General features: G+C 42.7%; 1 protein-coding gene and 1 long non-coding RNA gene across 4 annotated transcripts in view; one reads left to right on the top strand and one right to left on the bottom strand.

Moving 5' to 3' along the window:
* C32H4orf36 (chromosome 32 C4orf36 homolog) overlaps nt 1–190 on the bottom strand; it is a 30388-nt gene extending 30198 nt beyond the window's left edge. The window contains exon 1 of one of the 3 annotated variants that reach the window (XM_038582209.1): nt 60–190. The gene's annotated coding sequence lies outside the window, so the exon portion shown is untranslated. The remainder of the gene's footprint in view (nt 1–59) is intronic. The other 2 variants (XM_038582210.1, XM_038582208.1) reach the window with 2 other exon arrangements.
* A 1085-nt stretch (nt 191–1275) lies between these two features.
* Nucleotides 1276–21995, top strand: LOC111093656. The gene is made up of 6 exons (XR_005382883.1): nt 1276–1360; nt 3539–3612; nt 7676–7952; nt 13892–15288; nt 19064–19166; nt 21938–21995. It is a non-coding gene; the product is annotated as an uncharacterized LOC111093656 (long non-coding RNA).
* The last annotated feature ends 116 nt before the right edge of the window (nt 21996–22111 follow it).

Here is a 22111-nt window from a genome sequence, read left to right as displayed (position 1 = left end):
AGAATGCAAACCCTCCCGGGTGTTCCCCGACTCAAAAAAAAAAAAAAACCTGAGCTCACCAGGAAGCGCCCACTCCCACCGCCCCTCCCACGCACGCCTCGGCGGGGCGAGCCTCCCGGCGCCCAGGTGCGCAGGTCCTCAGCAGGTGCGCGCCCGGGGCAGCGGGTGGAGTCTCGGCCGCCTGCGGAGCCCGGGAGGAGGGGCGGAGAGGGGAGGGGCGGGGGGGCGGGGGGGACGGGGGGGCGCGGAGGGGCGGAGGGACGGGGGGGTGGGGGGGTGGAGGGACGGGGGGGGTGGGGGGGGGGGGCTGGAGGGACGGAGGAACGGAGGGGCGGAGGGGCGGAGGGGCGGAGGGGGTGGAGGGGATGGAGGGGGTAGAGGGGAGGCGGAGGGGGGCGGAGGGAGGCGGAGGGAGCGGGAGGGGGACGGAGGGGGCCGGAGGAGGCGGGGGCGCTGGAGGGATGGAGGGGCGGAGGGAGTGGAGGGGACGGAGGAGGTGGAGGGGAGGAGGGGGTGGAGGGGCGGAGGGGGTGGAGGGGACGGAGGGGGGGGAGGGGGGGCGGAGGGAGCGGGAGGGGCCGGAGGGGGCCGGAGGGAAGCGGGGGCGCTGGAGGGATGGAGGGGCGGAGGGAGTGGAGGGGACGGAGGAGGGGAGGGGAGGAGGGGGGTGGAGGGACGGAGGGGGTGGAGGGACGGAGGGGGTGGAGGGGGGTCGGAGGGAGGCGGACGGGAGCGGGAGGGGGCCGGAGGGGGCCGGAGGAAGCGGGGGCGCTGGAGGGATGCAGGGGCGGAGGGAGTGGAGGGGAGGAGGGGGTGGAGGGGAGGCGGAGGGAGGCGGAGGGAGCGGGAGGGGGCCGGAGGGGCGGAGGGGGCCGGAGGGGGCCGGAGGGGGCGGGGGCGCTGGAGGGAGTGGAGGGGACGGAGGGGTGGAGGGACGGAGGGGGTGGAGGGGCGGAGGGGGTGGAGGGACGCGCGGCCCCGCCCCCTCCGCGCGCCCCGCCCCTCCGCGCGCCCCGCCCGGTCCGCCGGGCCCTCGGGGTGGGGAGGGCCGCCGGCGCTGATTCCCGGTGCTCGCTGGTCTCGGGGGGTCGCGCTCCCCCGTGCCCCGGGGGCGGAGCGCGCCCCGACTAGGCGCCCATGGGCGCTGCACCCGCGGGCCCGCCCCGGGGCACACGGCTCCTGCCTGCTCGCGCCCGAGCTGCGGCGGCGCCCAGGCCGCGGGAGCCTCGCGTCGTCACGCCGAGGCCTCAATAAAGGGCTTTGTGGTGCCGCCCTGCCCGCCTGGGGCCGCGGGGCCTCCGGGTTAAGCAGCCGAGATCCGCACACACTGGACGGAACCAGACTTAGGAGCAAAAGAGCTGTAAGCTAGGCCCTTCCCTGAAAATGGCACTTTTTTTTTCTTTTTAATTTTTTTTTTTTTATGATAGTCACAGAGAGAGAGAGAGAGAGAGAGGCAGAGACACAGGCAGAGGGAGAAGCAGGCTCCATGCACTGGGAGCCCGACGTGGGATTCGATCCCGGGTCTGCAGGATCGCGCCCTGGGCCAAAGGCAGGCGCCAAACCTCTGCACCACCCAGGGATCCCAAAAATGGCACTTTTAAATGTGAGGGAGTTGTCTGTATCGGAGCGACCTGGGGCTCGCTTGCGGGCCCTGGGGCGCCCCCTTAGAGCCGCGTTCACCTTCCCGGTGAGCGCCCCGAGGAGAGGAGCGGGATGTGCCCTCGCCCTGGCGGCCCGGGCAGCTCTAAACGCTAAGCCCCAAGCCCTGCCTGCGGTATGTTAGGCGGTCGTCGTGCTCGGGACAAGGCAGATTAGAAAAGGTGGCCTGATGGGCCCGTTTCTGAAGTGATTCAGGATGAACCTGTATTTTAATGCATCAGAGGGTCACCCCTTAGACGTCAAATGAAAATTAACCTGCTGGTCCATCTCGCATGAGGTTCCTAGAGTCAGAACTGGTTTAGAATCCTAGATCCGCCACTTGATGACTTTAAGGTCTTGCCTCTGTAAATTCTCCAATCCTAAATTTCTCCATCTATAAAACAAGTGTGATACTCTGGATCTTGCAGGGTCATTGTGGGGATTAAAGATGGTGTCTGTAAATTCTGCCAACATGGTAAGTGACTATCTTTGAGCCTAGCAGCTTTAGGAGATAGACAAGGGATACTTGTTATTCTAATTATGAAGAGGAGGAATGATAGTTCGTTCCTCCTCAATGAATTAAGAGACGTCAAAGGACTCCCCAAGGAGACACAGCTCATGATTTTCAGGGCCAACTTTTGAAGCTAAACAGGATACCCTTTCCACCCTGACAAGACACCTCAGGTACTAACTAGCTCCTGTCTGATTAGGATAGGCTGGTAGGCTTGACCACCTATGAGGGTGCCTTTTGCTTTCCCAAAATTAGAAGGTGAGGACTCCACTCTTTAACATTTCTGTTCTTTTTACCGCTGGAAGAGGAGCCTCAAGGAGTGAGAGGCTCAAGGTATTAGTTTTAACACAATGTTGAATCCATTAATAGACTGTAAAAATCAATGGAGGAGATCTTGAACTGGATTTTTTTTTCAAATAAATTAACATACAATGGGTGGAGGGTAGGGGAGTTAGAGTACATCGTGCAGATACGTCAAAGTATTGTTTTGTGAAACATATTCTTGCTGTTCACATGGACTCTTTCTCATGCCTGCGTGTGTGTATGCAGTTTCTATATAAAAGACAGTTCTCACAATGGGCCTAAAAAATTTGAAAGCCACTAAGATCATTTCGTTTTACAGATGAAAAAACAGAGACCTGAGCACCTGGGTGTCTCAGTGGTTGAGCGTCTGCCTTCAGCTCAGGTTGTGATCTGGGGTCCTGGGATCGAGTCCCACATCGGGCTCCCTGCATGGAGCCTGCTTCTCCCTCTGCCTGTGTCTCTGCCTCTCTCCATGTCTCTCATGAATAAATAAAAGTATTTTAAAAAATAAGAAAGGAGAAAGAGAGACCAAGTTGTTAATTAAAATCACACCCAGATAGGACAGAGATAAGGCCACTTCAGAGTTGGGGCACATGGTGCTGTGACTTTTTTCTTTTTATAGAGGAAGAAATCAAGATCCAGGGAGAGGATATGTGTCCAGGGCCCCACTGAGAGAGATTAGAGACAACCTGTGATTTCTCCATGTTTGAACCTCATTTCCTGTATATCTATGTATGATTCCTGAGAATTTTGTTTAGTTATTTCCTATGTGACTCACTCTGAACCAATATGGTAGACGTTACAGAGTATGACTTCTGAGACCAGGCCACAAAAGGTATTGTGGCTTCCTTCTTTTGGTCTCTCTTGGATCACTAACCCTAGAAGAGATCAGATGCCATGTTAGGGCACGCTCAAGTCACCTTATGGTTAAATTCACATGCAAAGGAATAGAAGCCTCTAGCTAACAGCTAGTGAGGTGCTGAGGCCTCTTGCTACCACCCATGTGAATGAGCCAACTTAGAAGCAGATCCTCCAAGGCTCCATAAAGTCTTCAGAGAAGTGCAGCCCCAGCTAATGTCTTCACAGAAACTTCACGGGAGACCCTGAGTCAGAACCACCTCGCTAAGCCACTCCAGGATTCCTGGTCCTCAGAAAATATGGTAACAAATGCTTATCATTTTAAGCCACCAACCTTTAGAGTATTTGGGGGGGGAGGGGGTTGGTTGTGGTTTTTTTTTAAGATTTTATTTATTTATTCATGGGAGACACAGAGAGAGAGAGAGAGAGAGGCAGAGACGCAGAGGGAGAAGGAGGCTCCATGCAGGGAGCCCGACCTGGGACTTCATCCCCGGAACCCCAGGATCACGCCCTGGGCCAAGGGCAGGCGCTTAACCGCTGAGCCACCCAGGGATCCCTAGAGTATTTGTTATAGAGCAACAGATAACTAATATACCACTAAGTGTCTTATTGTAGAAGGGATATTTTACACAGAGGAAAATAGCCATATGTTTATAATTGAGATTAATAATTTGATAAAAATGAACAGTAAAACACATTATAGATTCTTTCTGGGCAGCTGAAATCTCATCTAGGACCAGTTAAGAACTTTTGGAAACTGTCAACACAGAAAATAAATGGTGAGTACCAGTCTCCCACATGTCTTTAAGAACAAAAATAACCTCAGGGCAGCCCCGGTGGCTCAGGGTTTAGCACTGCCTTCCGCTCAGGGCCTGATCCTGGAGACCAGGGATCGAGTCCCACATCCGGCTCCCTGCAGAAAGCCTGCTTCTCCCGCTGCCTGTGTCTCTGCCTCTCTCTCTCTCTCTCCCCCATCTGTCATGAATAAATGCATAAAATCTTTTTTAGAAAGAACAAAAATAACCTTAAATCCTATAGAAGGTGGAAGGATATCCAGTAAAGATCTGGTTCTCTGGTCACCTGGATAGCTCAGCAGTTTAGCACCTGCCTTTGGCTCAGGGCGTGATCCTGGAATCCCAGGATCCAGTCCCACATGCTTCTCCCTCAGCCTGTGTCTCTGCCTCTGTGTGTGTGTGTGTGTCTCATGAATAAATAAAATCTTTTTTAAAAAGTCTAGCTCTCACCCCACCCTCATAAAGACTATTTTAGTATTTTCTTTTGAATTATATCATTTCTGAACATTTCTCTGTCTCCCACCCCCCCCCCCTTTTCTCCTCCTCTCTTTCTTTTCTCTATGATATCTCTCTCCCTCTGCTTTACTGGTGCCCTACACACATCCAATTGGGTAAGCCTTCACGGATTACTCCAGAAAGTTGGCAGGTTTCTTTTAAATTGGTTAAGAGAGCATTGCTGCCACCTACTGTTAGAACTTCAGGTACAAACAGGAATGCAAAGAGACACCATAACTATCATAACACAACCAAAAAGCAACATTAATGTGATGTTTACACTTTGGGCACTGTTCAAGGGACTTCATACACATTGCCTCATTAATTATCACAACCATACATGCTGTTATCAATTTAGTGGTATGATTTTAGGGATATTAGAGAAGTAAAAAAAACTGAGGCACCTCAAGCATGAATAACTTTTCCAAGGTCACAGAACTTGACCCAAGACTATGCAATTTTGATATTTTTCTCTGTACCATACTATACATTCTCCCAGGATTGTAATTAAGGCAAGGTTTTAAGGTATATACCTGTAAATCTTTTTTCAACTGCCCTTTTAAAATATTCTGTTAATTTCTCATCAGACATATATTAACAGAAAATATTGTTGGGCACCTACTCCGTGCCAGCAATCATTCTTCCCCGATCATCTGTAACCTCTCAGTTTAGTGATGAAGAGGATAATAGTTTTCCTAGGACAGTTAAGAAGAAAAGGGTGTATAAGGGGCGCCTGGGTGGCTCAGTGGTTGAGCATCTGCCTTTGGCTCAGGTCATGATCTGAGATCGAGTCCCACATCGGGCTCCCTGCAGGGAAGCTTCCCTGCTTCTCCCTCTGCCTGTGTCTCTGCCTCTCTCTCTGCATCTCTCACAAATAAATAAATAAAATCTTAAACAAAAAAATAAAAGGACAAAAAGCCTACCCATATAAAAAAAAAAAATAGATGAGGGCTTTGGCATGTTACAGTGTCACCCTGTAAAGTACTAAATTACTTTATAGTAAGTTACTTTAAGAATAACTAGGAAAAGGGATCCCTGGGTGGCGCAGCGGTTTGACGCCTGCCTTTGGCCCAGGGCGCGATCCTGGAGACCCGGGATCGAATCCCCACATCGGGCTCCCGGTGCATGGAGCCTGCTTCTCCCTCTGCCTGTGTCTCTGCCTCTCTCTCTCTCTCTGTGACTATCATAAAATAAAAAATAAATTAAAAAAAAAAGAATAACTAGGAAAAAAATAAATAGGAAAGTAGGAGCAATTAGAAAATTAAGATGAGATCTCCAGTTATTCATTAAATACTTGTTAAAATGAGTCATATTTTATTGACTTTTCAAATAAATAATAAATCATATCAATTGAGCTTTTATCCTTTCCACATGAAGAGGTAGTGTACTGTTATATAAGAGGTCTAACTAGGAATCAAAAAAACTGGGCTAAAGACACTTTATAAATATGAAAAATTTCTAACATTTTGTGTCATTTATGAAATCCCAAAATATTTTTATGATTCCATGAACCTGTCTAAATCCTCCACTTACAGTACTAAATTTTTAATAAGTTAACAAATGACTTTTAATAACTTTTCCTATTTTGTATTTTGACATATTTATGTAAAGAATTCATTAAAGTTCAGGGTACCTGGCTAGTTACATAGGTAGGGCATGCAACTCTTGATCTTGGGGTCATAAGTTCAAACTCCATGTTGGGCATAGAGATTACTTAAAAATAAGTAAATAGAAAAAAACTCATTAAAGTTCATATAATATATAAAGTTTATTTGTCCTAACTTTCTTTTTTTGAAGATTTATATCCCAGGCTTACAATATCCATATAGTCTTTTTAATTTTATTCATCTCAATGGTTTATAGCTCATCATAAGATTTAATTCAATTAGATTCAAGCCAATTTAACACACATCTGTTGAGCACTTTCTGTATGCAAAGCTTTGTGATTGGTGCCCATAGTCTAAAATTTGTCCCTCTTCTCCCCCTCCCCCATATGTAAGAAAAGCTCTCTTAGAGTTTTTTGCAGCTAGGTGCAAAAGAATGAAACTGGACCACTTTTTTACACCATATACAAAAATAAATCTAAAATGGATCAAAGACTTAAATGTCTTGTCTTCAGGTCAAAGACCTGAAACCATAAAATTCCTAGAAGAAAAGATAGGAGGTAAGCCCTGTGACATCACATTTAGCAATATTTTTTTTTATCTGTTTCCTAAGGCAAAGATAACAAAATCAAATCTCTCGCCTTCTGCCTCTCCCCTCAACTTCTCTAAAATAAATAAATAAATCTTTTTTTTTAAATGGACAGAGACCCTGAATAGACATCTTTCCATAGAAGACATCCAGATGGCCAACAGGCACAAAGATACTAAATATCACTAACTATCAGGGAAATACAAATAAAAACCTCGAGATATCACCTCAGAATGGCCAGAATGGCTAGTATCAAAAAGACAAGTAAAAAAAAAAAAAAAAGATAAAAAGTGTTGGCAAGGAAATGGAGAGAAGGTGGGCAGCCCAGGTGGCTCAGCGGTTTAGCGCCACCTTCAACCCAGGGCGTGATCCTGGAGACCTGGGATCGAGTCCCTCGTTGGGCTCCCTGCCTGGAGCCTGCTTCTCCCTCTGCCTGTGTCTCTGCCTCTCTCTCTCTCTCTCTCTCTCTCTGTGTCTCTCGTGAATAAATGGATAAAATCTTTAAAAAGAAAAGAAAAGAAATAGAAGGAAACTCTTTAGTGGGAACATAAATTGGTATAGCCACCATGGAAAATATTGTAGAGATTCCTCAAAAAATTAAAAATAGAAATACTATATGATCCAGCATTCCCACTTCTGAATATTTAAAAAGAAACTTTACTAAAAAAAAAAAGAAAGAAACTTTACTGTGCTATTTGTTATAAATCTCTCCCCTACATTCTTAAAAAACTTTAAGTAAAGATCTATATATTTGTAAATAATAGTAATAATCCAACTTTCTTTAATTTAATGTGTCCTCAGTCTCATGAACCACTTATCAATGTCATCCCCAGTGATTTTGTCTATCTTTATTAGATAATTTCCCAGTTTTTCTTATCACTAGGAGTGGCAGTGGACAAAGCTTTGGCCAATGAGACATACAGGGAAGTCTACCTGAAGCCTCTGCGAAAGATTTTGCTTCCTGCGAAGGAGAGAAACATGCTTAAGAATTCAGTAGCACTGCCCCTGACCTTTCTTCCTACCTCACAAGTCTGTTGAAAAGTTGTGTGAGGCTACTGTCTTGTGACAACGAGAAGATAAGTGTAATCTTGGGAAGACATCAAGTGGGAGTGGCTGAGCATAAGGAAAGAAGAACCGAACCTAGAGCCATGGAGGCATGCGTGAGTGCTGGCATCAAGCCTAGAGTGCCTTGTGCCATTCTCCTTTTTCAGTGAGAACATTAATGTTCTTTTTCGTTTAAGCCACTTAAGCTATAATTAGTATGGTTTTCTTAATTTCTGGTAAAATCATTCCTAAGTGATACTTTAGATGAATATTTGCTTGAACATGGTGCCCTTAAACCGAACAACAAAACGTGTGTGGACCTGAGACATTCTACCTGAGTTCAAAATCCCCTTCCACCCAGCTAAGAACCAGCCAGCCAGAGAGTTACCCTAATACTTTAGTTTTTTATCTGCAAGATGAAGATAATTCTACTTTCACTATAGGATTGTCATGGCTATTAGTTACCTTGCCCATATTATACAATAAATATAAATTTACATTATTTTCAGAATTAAAAACCAAAAAATTAATATTCTAAATAGCCAAAAACCACAGAACCCTCACAAAATGTGAAGTCTACCAACTACAAATTCCTGGCCCATAGATAATGTGCCACTGTATATTACACTGCACATAAATACCACATCTTGGACAGATGTGAAAGAATTTGGTTTTTAACTCTTCAATGAAGAAAATTTCAAATATATAAACAAGCAGAGAGTCACATGCCGAATCTTCATACATGCATCATCCAATGTCAGCAGTTTATCAACAGATTTCCAGTCTTGTTTAATCTTGTCACTTTCCCTATAAATACTGAATATTTTTTTGAAGTCACTTACAAGGCACTTTAATACCACAAAAAAACTGAAAATGTGCATATCTCCAGAACTAGCAACTTTTTCTGAAGTTGTCCCATATTTGTTTTGAATATAAGACCTCAGACTCAAGTCTTAATAATGGCAGTTGAGAAAGCATGGATTTGGGAGCTGTCTCTAGACTGGGTTAGAATTCCAGTGCCAGCACTTCCTAGCTATGTGATCAGGAGCAAGTTACTTACTTTCCTCTGAGGCTCAGTTTTTTCACCTACAGAGGACCAGAATAGTAGTTGGACGCACTCTCCAGGCTCTCTTTGAGAAATAAATATCAAAACGATGGTGAGTAATAGTTATAATTTACTAAACAAGCCAGCCATTGCCCTAAGCACTTTTCCTGTAGTATTTTCAGTCCATGGCACTTGGCCCTTGTCTGTGCTCGGCAGATGTTCCCTTTCAGTCCTTGGAGCAAGTTTCACTACAGCAAAGACGACCAAGTAGAGGCTCTGGTTATGAGAGGCTAGTGAGAAAAAGTAGTGTCTTACCAGACAGAGTCCACCACAACATGGGGAGGGGTGGGGCTGAAGAAAGTCTTCTCAAATTTACAAACCAGTCTAATTGTGTAGAGCCAGGAGGGTGAGAGATGGAATAAGAAGGAAGGAATGAGGATAAAAGGAAGTAGGAAGTCAGGAATAAAGGAGAGCATGCCATGTCTTTTGTCCCTCTCCAATGCTCTCACACACCAGCTTTCCTGACTTCACACAGCACCCTAGCAGTAATCACTCTGCACTCACTTTTGAGACTCAGTAGCTGGTCCACACTCAGGCCTGGTAAGAGGGGAGGCCAAGATTCAAACCCATATCAGTCTCAGGATGCTTATTTCACTCCGTATGTCCACATCATGCCCTTTTCAAATGACCTGAATGACAGGTTTTTTGTTGTTGTTGTTGTTTTTTACAGAAGTGGCATCGGGTACAGCATGTTAGACATGGCTTTGGTAATGGGGAACGTCGGTATGGGATGGGGTGAGGAAGCAGACAGGTGACCTGAGATTGGCTCCAGAAAGACCATGACCCCATGATTCAGGAAGATAGTTTCCAACACCCCCAAAGCTTCTGTGCCCCATCACTGTTTGATGGGCCTGCTTATGTTTTATCTGCAAGTCAGGGCTACCTCAGATGGGCCTATCAGCAGTCCTGACCACCTCAGATGGTGTAAAGGCTGCCTGACCTTGGGAATCCAGACATTTTCAGGTAACACTTAGAATAGCAATAAGCTAGAAATGGATTCTAAGAGTTAGGAAGGAATGATTCTAAAATCAATATTTATTAGCAAAGAAAGCTTTTCTTTTTTCTATTTCTCTCTCCAGATAACTTTGTGTCTAAACCAGGCTTTATTTATTTATTTTTATAATAAATTTATTTTTTATTGGTGTTCAATTTACCAACATACAGAATAACACCCAGTGCTCATCCCGTCAGGTGCCCCCCTCAGTGCCCGTCACCCATTCACCCCCACCCCCCGCCTGGGCTTTAAATATAAAATAGGAGGTCTACCAATTCTTCTCAAAGGGGGGAGGTCTGAGAATTTCTAAGAATAAAGTGGGAGATGAATTTAAAATGCATATTCCCAGGTACTCCCACCAAAATTGTAATTCAGAGGAATCAAGAATCAGCTTTTAAAAAAATAAATAAATGCCCAGGCAATTCTCTTTCAGGTGTTTTTGGACATTTCCCCCAAATTAGCCTAGAGACCATTGCATCAGATGAACACCTGCAGTCTTGTTAAAAATAGAAATTCTGGGGATCCCTGGGTGGTGCAGCGGTTTGGCGCCTGCCTTTGGCCCAGGGCGCGATCCTGGAGACCCGGGATCGAATCCCACGTCGGGCTCCCGGTGCATGGAGCCTGCTTCTCCCTCTGCCTGTGTCTCTGCCTCTCTCTCTCTCTCTCTCTCTCTGTGACTATCAAAAAAAAATTAAAAAAAAAAGATTAAAAAAAAAAAAGATTAAAAAAAAAAATAGAAATTCTGTAGATAACCTGAATTTTAATCAGCAGGGACAGAGTTGGTGGGGGGAGTATGAGGACGGAAGCCTGGGATTCTGCATTTTATTTTTTTCTTGTTTATATCTTTATTTTTAAGTAATCTTTACACCACCCAACCTGGGGCTTGAACCATGACTCCGAGATCAAGAGTCCCATACTCTTCTAACTGAGCCAGCAAGACACTCCTGGATTCTGCATTTTAAAGAGGCTTTCCAGGGACACCGGGGTGGCTCAGTGATTGAGCTTCTGCCTTTAGCTTCTGCCTTTGGCTCAAGTCATGATTCTGGGGTCCTGGGATCAAGTCCTGCATCAGGCTCCCTGCAAGGAGCCTGCTTCTCCCTCTGCCTAGGTCTCTACCTCTCTCTGTGTGTCTCTCATGAATAAATAAATAAAATCTTTAAATAAATAAATAAATAAATAGGCTTCCCAGGTGAAGTTTTACTAGTAAATTTTAAGAACTCCTGCCTAGGAAATAACAAAATATTCTCTTAGATGAGCCATAGCATGGAGGACCTATTTCTGCTGAATCTCATTAAGCTACTTTGGGTTTATGTTCATGTGGAAATCACAACCCGAGACTCAACTCAGGAAAGAGAAAAAGATAGGGTATTGAGAATAGGACTTGAGTAATAACCAACAATGGCTCCACATCAAAGAATTTGAGTAAAGTTTCTCCAAATAGGAGCACCATAGCACATTGGCTCTCTATTCATCCTTACTTGACTTCCATTGTTAAGTTTTCTTATATGTAGATGCTCAATAAATACTCACTAAGTTGAATTGAATATATAAATTAGAAAAAACATAACTACAAGTTCTAATTTTGGTCTACTTCCCCTTTTACCCTAGGATCTGAAGTAAGCAACTTTCATTTCTCTATTTCATCTGTGCCTTTTTTTTTTTTTTTTTAAGAATATGCCTTGTGGGATTATTTTAAGAAGGAAGTAATAAGAGTTTGGAAAGCACCTTTTTCCTCTTAGCCAAAATAGTGAAGAGAATCTCCACTATCTGGCATCGAGGCCAGTTCAATGAGATAAGTAGTTTCTCTCTTTCTTTTTTTTTTTTTTTAAGGTTTTATTTCTGTATTTGGCACAGAGAGAGAGCACAAGCAGAGGGAGTGGCAGGCAGAGGGAGAGGGAGAAGCATACTCCCCAGTGAGCAGGGAGCCCAATATGGGGCTCGATCCCAGGACCCTGAGATCATGACCTGAGCCGAAGGCACTTAACTGACTGAGTCACTCAGGTGCCCCAAGTAGTCTCTTTCTTTCTTTCCTTCTTTCTGTAAACTAAAGATCATTTAGTAACTCTTTATTGAGATTTCATGATATGCTAGAAGCTGTGATGATTTCTGGGACAGCAAACAAAGCACAGTTACAACCTACTATTGTTGAAGAAACAGAGGAATCAAGGAAAAAGCAGAAATTGAAGGATCAGAGAAGTCACTGGCCAGCCCTCCTCTAGTGTTGACAAGGTGGGCTTGCAAATCCATCTGAGAAACCAGGCACTTCAGCAGTCAGTCAGAGTGGGACCGCCCAGCCTGGAGGCACTGCTGGTCAGCAAGGCATGCACTGGAGAGAACTGGGGGTGGGGCCAGGGAGAGCAAGAACATACATAACCTGCCACTGATGTGGTAGAAAGTAGAGACAACTGAGGTATGCAAAGTTCTCTGTGTGTTTCTTCCAGAGCGTGGCTGCTCTTTCACTACTACCTACCAAATCTCATGCTGGGCTTTTTTTTTCCCCGACTCTAAATCACACAAGGAAGAGGACTCTGGGAACTCTAGTTCCAATTTGTCCAAAGTAACACCACACGTATGAGGAATTGGGTCAAGAAGTGATGAAAGCTGGTTAAGAGGCCGATGCATGATAACAGATGACACAATCAATGCAAAAATTCTGAGCAGAAGTGCGCAGATCCCAAGGTCTGAATGAGATTCCCAGCTATTGGTAACTCCTCAGGATTTTTCTTATGTGGTCTCCTATGTCAGCACTAGAATTGCCCCACCTACAACAAACTGGTTGCATAACATGAAGGTGAAGTTCAGCTCATAAATATAAGTCTGACGCCCCAACACAATGACCACAGGTGCAGCCATTACAAATGATCGCTGAGTTTTTAGCTCAGTGTGACCCCACAGCTATTAACAATTACTTTATGATTTAAACTTTTATCAGATTCAGATTTTTGAGGTAGAGACTGCTTATTTGTTCAAATATTTATTCATGCTTACTTTATGCTACATGGAAGAAAAGTGAAACATCTTACTAGTCTCTACATGAACCAAACACACACCCTTCTATCCACTCTTGCTTACACCACCTCAGCTCCCCTTCCCAAGCATACCAGATTCCCCACAAGGTTTACGATAAATAAAACCTGGTGATGAGAGAGAAAGAGACCTTGAGCCACAAGATAAAGTCACAGGCCCTCAGATTTCACAGCCCTAGGGGATCCCTGGGTGGCACAGTGGTTTGGCACCTGCCTTTGGCCCAGGATGCAATCCTGGAGACCCGGGATCGAATCCCACGTTGGGCTCCTGGTGCATGGAGCCTGCTTCTCCCTCTGCCTCTCTCTCTCTCTCTCTCTCTCTCTCTCTGTGTGTGACTATCATAAATAAATTTAAAAAAATTTTTTTAAATCCTTTCTTTAAAAAAAAAAAAGATTTCACAGCCCTAGTCCAGGAAGATCAGTCATAACTCCTTAAATTAAGATGATGTAGATAAAAAATAGCAGAACTTCTGGGGAACTAGTTTAAATCAAAAGGAGAATTTATTTTAATTTTTAAAATGTATTTATTTGACAAAGAGAGTGCATACAAGTAGGGAGAGTTTGAGTGGGAGAGGGAGCAGCAGGCTCCCTGCTCAGCAGGGAGCCTGATGAGGGGCTCCATGCAGGGCTCAATCCCAAGACCCTGGGATCACAACCCCAGCTGAAGGCAGATGCTTAATTGACTGAGCCACCCAGGCACCCCCAAAATGGGGATTTAAAATAAAGATACTTGCTTATCTCATGAGACAAGGGGAAGGAATGCATCCAGCCCTCAGGGGGCTGAAATCAAGAGTAGGAAGGCAGGAATACTCCACTCCATCTCACTCCTGCTTCTCTCTGTGCATTTGCTCCTTCTCCCTGTAAAGATTTCTTTGTTCCTCAAAGCACAAGATGGAATACAGCTGCCCCTCTTTTTTTTTTTTTTTCCAGCTGCCCCTCTTGAAGTGATTGTTTGAAGCAGATGGAAACTGACTTTCCTTCAGTCCTAATACCAAATAGGGAGAGAATCCAATGGGTTCAGCTTGGCTTCAATATTTTTTCCTTGAACCAATTACCTTGATGGTGACAGACCAGGAGAGCTTCGGTACAGATCTGCAGCCAGGACCGTGGGTGAGGGAGCACCTGGTGTCAACACTCTGACTTGACTTAGAGAGGTTACAACGTTCATCAAATACTAGTCAAGTGTACAGAGATAAATGTCTTCCTAGGGAGACTCCAGAAATCAAGCCTACTTTTCAGCTTCCTATAGTGATAAAAACAGCAGGAGCCAATGCCAAGTCAGAGGCCTAAAAATATGAGCATGGGGGAAACTGTAATAAAGTCAGGATTACTGAAACCAAATACGTCCAGGAGTAAAGGACACATTGTTGATTCCCTTCCAGAACCATTTCCCCTCTTCCTTACCATTATAGCTCTGCTTTTGTCCAGGTATCTGTGCTTCTCCACTTGATTGTGTGCTTGCATAGATGCCAGCTACTTCCTAAGATCCCAAGGTGAATCCTGATTAATCTAAACCAATCAAGGTAGTACCATTCCCTTTATCTCTCATTAGGCTTGGGCAGGTGATACATTCTTATCAATGAGGCCTGGGGTAAAATCAACTGGATGTTTCTGAGAAACGTTTCTTCTTTCCTAGAAAAGATACGGATGAAGAGATTACCTTTTCCTTCTTTATACCTTCTTGTATCTGGATATTGGATACACCTGGAATTGCTATAGCCATTTTATGAACATAAGGAGACCTAATCTAAGGAAAGAAGAGGGAAAAGCTAGAAAATGAAAAGACTGGGGTCAATGATAATTTACTGATCAGTGAATTCACTATCCTTAGAGCCATCCTACATTTAGACTAATTATATGAGATACATTTTATTTTGTAAGCCACTTTGAGTTGATTTTCATTTACTTGCTGCTGAAGGCAAACCAACTAAAACAGGGAATATGGTGGGAATTAAGGCTAGAAAGACAAGCAGATAAGATTCCACACACAGAAATAGGAGTCAGAATAAAGTCAGACTTCTTAGCAACCCTGAAAGCTAGATGATGAAATTATGAAGGAAAAAGATTTTCCAAGGTAGAATTTTCAGACCCACCAAATTATCATTTAACTAAGAAAGTAGAATGGGGATGTTTTAATACACAAAAGCTCCCAAAAAATACCTGCACTAAATTCTTTGTAGGAAACTAGAAAGAATGTGCTTCTCCAAAATGAGGGAGTAAACCAAAAAGAGAAAGACTTGGGATCCAGTACACAAGAACCTCTCTTATGAGGGGAAGACATGGAATCCAGTAGGCAAGATCAGACCTCTGTCATGAAGGGAAGACAGGTAAGTACAGAAAATAAGCCTTTCATCATGAGAAGTGAAGAAAGGTCCCAGAAAGATAATGGTAAACTTTGAGAGTACTTCTATAAGAGGCAAAGCACCTTTGGCACCTGGCAGGATGTGTGGACAGGAAAGGTGTGAATGTGGGTGTATGTGAAAGAAGAGTGAAATTTTCTGTAGTAGAAAGTCCATAGACTCCTAATTTTTTTATTAGGTTTTTTATTTTAATTCCAGTATAGTTAACATACAGTGTTATATTCATCCCAGGTATATAATACAGTGATTCAACAATTCTATACATTACTCAGTGCTCATCATGATAGGTGTACTCTTAATCCCCTTTACCCCTACCCACCTCCCTTCTGGTACCATCAGCTCTCTTTAGTTAAGAGTCTGTTTCTTGGGCAGCCCAGGTGGCTCAGCAGTTTAGCGCTGCCTTCAGCCCAGGGCCAGATCCTGGAGACCCAGGATCGAGTCCCACGTCGGGCTCCCTGCATGGAGCCTGCTTCTCCCTCTGCCTGTGTCTCTTGACTCTCTCTCTCTCTGTATGTGTCTCTTATGAATAAATAAAATCTTAAAAAAAAAAGAAGAAGAATACTGAGAGCTCACAACATGCCAGGCATTTGACTGACTTTTTCCTTTTCTATCCTTGTACTGTCCTATTTACAAATGAAGAGCTGAGGCTCAGAAATGTTAACCTGTTATCAATATATCATATAGCTGGTAAATCCAGAGCTGGGATCCAACTCACTCTTAGTGTGGATCCAAAGCTTGGTCTCCAAGCCACTGTAGGACTGTAAACAACTCTACCTTCCTGGAATGAACAGTCTCCCAATAGTCAGTGCCTGCCTTTAACCTTATGCAAACTGCTTCACCTGCTCTCAAAATGATATTTAAAGACCACTATCTGGGGACTGGTTTTGATGATTGCCGTTGAGATGCCACTACTCCCAAGTTCTTTCGGAAGACATACCTAGGGATGCCTGGGTGGCTAAGCATTTGAGCCTCTGTCTTTGGCTCAGGTAGTGATCCTGGGGTCCAGGGATAGAGTCTTGCATCAGACTCCCTGCAGGGAGCCTGCTTCTCCCTCTGCCTATGTCTCTGCCGCTCTCTGTGTCTCTTATGAATAAATAAAATATTTTTAAAAAGACATATCTAATCAACACGTGTGTACAGATGTATTATGCATGTACGGAGATGTATGTGTGAATACATATATGTAAATACTTGTCCATGTATTTACATCTACAATTCTATATTGATCTATATATATTAAAAGCCATGAGTTTATACCAATACCTCCAATTTTAATCCACCACAAATTTCATTCTAGTTTTCTTCCTTTCTAAAGATTTTATTTTTGGATATATTTAGAATCTAAAGATTATATACTTTTAATCCCTTCTCCAATAGTGAGAAACCTGGCTCTTATTATCCTTAATATTTGGTCAATATTCCTGAATATAATCAATCTCCCATCACCTCCACCATCCTCTCCCCCATGCAGACACCCTCCTCATTTCATTTGAATTCCCATACTCTCTTCCAGGCTATTCCACCTTTAGTGTGAGAGTCCTTTCACACCATTTGGGTTCTCAAGTGCACTGAGCTCCCCAACCCCCCAGTCCCCCAACCCCTCCACCTCACCCTCCCAAACCCCTCCCCGCCCCCCCCCCCCCCCCCCCCCCCCCCGCTGGCATGAATGCCTTTCATTGCCCATTCAGGTTCTGATTCCCCACATCAGGCTACTCCCATATGTAGATGCCTTCCTTTCTTGGGCTCTAATACCCAGTTCTGAACCATCCCATGCATGGATGCCCTCCTAGCTTTGTGGGTTCTGACCCCTCACATCCAGCCACCCCTGAGTGGATCCTTCTCACCTTATTCATGCTCTGATGTCCCATGCTTGTGAGTCATTATTTTAAAAACAGTCTTAGGACTCATCTAAAGTACTTATGATGTCTTATGTATAAAAGAAACAGAGGTAAGCTTTGTATAAAGTGTCAGTTTTAAAAGCAGCAAGAGTGGCAAATAAATAAATAAAACTTAAAAATAAATTGTACACTTGAAGTCAACTATACTCAAAAAACAATAATTACCAAAAAATCAATAAGGGCAGCATCTTAAAAATCAAATGACAAAAGGAAAAAAATGATAAATTGGACTAATTTTTAAATTTGTGCTTCAAAGGACACTATCAAGAAAGTGGAAAGACAACCCACAGAATGGAGGAAAATATTTGCAAATTATATATATATATAACATATACAAATAGCCAACAAGTATATGAAAAGATGCTCGACATCATTAATCATTAGGGAAATACAAATCAAAACTATGAGATACCACCTGACATCTACTAGTATGGCTGTAATATTTTTAAAGGACAGACAATAAAAAGATCAGGCTAGGATATGGAGAAACTGGAACTTACCTACACTCTTGTTGTGAATATAAAGTGATACAGCCACTTAGGAAAACAGTCTGGCAGTTCCTCAAAAAGTTAAACAGTGTTTCCATTTGATCCAGCAATTCCATCCTTAAATATATACCAAAGGGAAATGGAAATGTATTTCCACCCCCAAAACAATACCCAAAGATGGAAACAACCCAAATATGCATCAACCAATGAATGGGATAAACAAAACATGGTATATCTGTACAATGGAATATTATTTCAACCATAAAAAAGAAATGAAGTACAAATACATGCAACAACATAGATGAACCTTGAAAACATTATGCTAAGTGAAAGATGCCAGTCACAAAAGGTCACATATTGTTCCATTTATATTAAATGTCCAGAATAGGAAAATCCATAGGGACAAAAAATGGTTGCCTAAGGCTGATGGAGACAAAGGAATTAAGAGAAAGGGGAGTAATAGCTAAAGAATACAGAATTTCTCCTGGAGATGCTGAAATGTTCTAAAATTGATGGTAAAGAAGGTCACACAATACTGCATTACAAAAGATTATTGAATTATGCATTGTAAACGAGTGAATTGTATGGTATGAACTATATCTGAATAAAGTTTTTTTTTTTTTAAAGCTTTCTGTATGATGAGGAGGTGAGGAAGGGACTTTATCAATTTCTAAGTTACTCTTCCTACACAACCTTGTCTCTCATATACCCAGCTATCCTTGAATTTAAGTCAGGGTCTTCCCCAAGGGCTAATCACCAGGTCTCTGGTTCCTGCAACATCTTCATATATGTTTTCTTGTCAAAATGAGCAATAAAGACAAAGGAAAGGGAGAAAATAGAATACTTTTCTTTCCCACACATCTCCTCCTCCTCCTCTCCTTTTTTATTGTAGAGCCCTGTGTTTCCTACCCCCACCCCACTTCTAGTACTCATAGTTTGGGTCCACCTGACCTCACTCCAGATTCTAGGAATGATCACATAACATTAGCTTAAGCTGATCAACATAAGTGCCCCCAGCTTGGCTACATCCTTGGCTCAAGGATGAAAGAGGGAATCAAGTTAACCGGAACAGCATATATCCCAGAACTTTGGGGAGAGTTTACAGCAGAAGAAGCTCTCTCCATCTTGGAACTGTGAAAATATAAGCCTGAAATTCCTGGAAACAACACACAAGGCACACCTAACCTATGACAAACAGAGCCAGGAGATGAAGTGAGACAGCTTCTTGAAACATATTTTGAACATCTGAATTCAGCCATGCTAGAAGTTAGATGCACTCATGAATTTTAAATAACAAGAGTTATTAATTCCCCCTTCTCTTTTTGTTTTATTTTGTTTAATCCTGTTTGAATTGAGCTGTCTACAATGTGTGAATAAAAGAATACTCCCAGACACAGACATACACCAACTATCAACCGTAATAGAAAGGAGGATGTCCAAATGGAAAACCAAAGTATTGGTAGGTTGACTTCTATATTTAGTACATAACAAATTTTATCTTTTTTTGACCATTCACTTTATGGAGCTGAGAAAACTAAGGCTCATGGTCACACTTAATCAATTGAAAGAGCCATGAGTTAAACTCAGGTCTTCTGACACCAGATTCTATTCCCTTTATAACACTGTGCCATTGGGACGCCTGCGTGGCTCAGCAGTTGGGCATCTCCTTCAGCTCAGGGCATGATCCTGGAGTCCCAGGATCCACTCCCACATCGGGCTCCCTACGGGGAACCTGCTTCTTCCTCTGCCTGTATCTCTGCCTCTCTCTCTCTCTCTGTTTCTCATGAATAAATAAGTAAATCTATAAAACAACATATATATTTCTTATATATATATATAAGAAAGTATAGAATATATATATTCATATATATATATATATATATATATAGAGAGAGAGAGAGAGAGAGAGAGAGACTGTATTTATTCATGAGAGACGGAGAGAGAGGTAGAGACCTAGGCAGAGGGAAAAGCAGCCTCCCCATGGGTAGCCTGATGCAGGACACAATCCCAAGACCCCGGGATCATTACCTGAGCCAAAGGCAGACACTCAACCACTGAGCCACCCGGGTGCTCCTATTAATATATATTTTTATCTTTCATATTTATGCTCTTAATTTTTAGTTTACCTTCGTGCGTAATATTAGGAAGGGAACCAGTTTTATCATCTCCATATAGCAACCTTGTTTCTTATTTATTTCTGTGTCAACAACATCCAGCATTTATAACTTTATCTTTGTGATATGCCCTAATATCTGATAAAGCAAGACCTACTTCTTTTTTGTTTTTTTTAAAGATTTTATTTATTTATTCATTCATTCATGAGAATGAATGAGAGACATTCATGAGAGACACAGGCAGAGAGAGAAGCAGACTCTATGCAGGGAGCCCGATGCGGGACTCGATGCAGGACTTGATCCTGGGACTCCAGGATCACGCCCTGGGCTGAAGGCAGGCACTACACCACTGAGACACCCAGGGATCCCCACAAGACCTACTTCTTATTCTACTTTTCCAAGGTTGACTTAGCTACTTACATACTTTTACTCTTCTCTATGAGTGAGTTTATCAAGTCCCTTAAAATTTTCAACTAAAATTTTGATTGAATTTACAATGAATTTATAGATTAATTTAGGAAAGTTAATATCTTTGTTATCCCACCCAAATGTCTTCTCACCTCTCTGTGTGTGTGTGTGTGTGTGTGTGTGTTCTATGAATAAATAAATAAAATCTTTAAAAAACAAAAAAAATAAATAAAGGGCAGCCCCGGTGGTGCAGCGGTTTAGCGCTGCCTGCAGCCCAGGGTGTGATCCTAGAGACCCTGGATCGAGTCCCACGTCAGGCTCTCTGCATGGAGCCTGCTTCTCCCTCTGCTGTGTCTCTCTGCCTCTCTCTCTCTCTCTCTCTCTCTCTCTCTCTCTGTGTCTCTATGAATAAATAAATAAAATCTTAAAAAAAAGAATGTCTTCTCACTTCAGATCATCTTCTACATCCTTTATTGCAGTTCAACATTTTTCTCCATAAATATATTGCTGCTAAGTTAAATAGTGTCTTTTCTTAAATTATATTTTCTAGTTTACAATAGTAAACTGTTGTGGAGAAATGAAACTAATTTGTGTATGTTGTGCTGGTATCAGAAACATGTACACTCTTTTATTCTGCTAAGTTCATGATTTGATTCTGTTGATTATTCTCTACTGATGATTATATTATCTGGAAAAATATCAGTTTTATCTTTTCTCTTATATTCCTTCAGATTTTTTTTTCTTTCTCAATACCATTCACCAAGACAACTAAGTCTATATACTAAATATCACCAGTAATATTGGACACTGTTTTCTTTTTCCTGATCTCAAAGGAATACATTTTAGATTTCTCCATTTGTTTTCATATTCAGTGTTGAGTTTATACTGAACATTAATTATAACTTAAAACTTGGTAGAAATTGGACTGCCTGGCTGGCTCATTTAGGAGAGCATGTGACTCTTGATCTCAGGGTCATGAGTTTAAGCCCCACATTGGGTGTAAAGATTAAATAAACTAAAATAAATAACTAATTTTTTAAATGTGGGCAGAAATTATTTGTATAACCATTGTAGGACTTGAGATTTTGTTGTTTTGTTTAGTCCTTATTGATCTTTTCAAGTTCTTTCTTTCTTCTTGCATTATTTTTGCAGTTTTGTGTTTCTTGGGTTTTGTCCATTTCATTTAGTCTTTAAAAGGTATTTATATATACTTATTCATAATACTACTTTATTAAGTTTTAATTTCTGTTGAGACTTTGGTTAATCCCCCCCTCTTTTCATATTGCCATTTATTTGCAGTCTGTCTCTCTCTGTCAGTCTTGCCAGTGATTTGCATCTCATCTAATATTTCATTACTGTTTTCTATCTTTAAAAATATATTACTGCTTCTATTTTCTTTTTTTTTTGTAAGATATTTTTAATTTTATTTATTTTTATTAGATACAGAGAGAGAGAGAGGCAGAGACACAGGCAGAGGGAGAAGCAGGCTCCATGCAAGGAGCTCGATGTGGGACTTGATCCCGGGTCTCCAGGATTGCGCCCTGGGCCAAAGGCAGGTGCCAAACCGCTGAGCCACCCAGGGATCCCCCTCTTTATTTTCTTATTTATTCTTATTATTTGCTTCCCTCTTGTTTCTTTGTATATTACTGTTTTTCAAATATCATAATTAGATGTGTAGCTGCTTTGTTTTAAAACTGTCTTGTTTCAGGACGCCTGGTTGGCTCAGTGGTAGAGCATCTGCCTTGGCTCAGGACGTGATCCCAGAGTTCGGGATTGGGTCCCACCTCCAGCTCCTGCATGGAGCCTGCTTCTCCCTCCATCTGTGTCTCTGCCTCTCTCTGTCTCTCGTGAATAAATAAAATATTTTTAAAAATAAAAAATA

Source organism: Canis lupus, chromosome 32, assembly GCF_011100685.1.
Source record: "Canis lupus familiaris isolate Mischka breed German Shepherd chromosome 32, alternate assembly UU_Cfam_GSD_1.0, whole genome shotgun sequence".
Taxonomy (NCBI): Eukaryota; Metazoa; Chordata; class Mammalia; order Carnivora; family Canidae; genus Canis; species Canis lupus.
The sequence above is the reverse complement of the archived record's forward strand: the minus strand, read 5'-3'. Positions and strand labels throughout refer to the sequence as shown.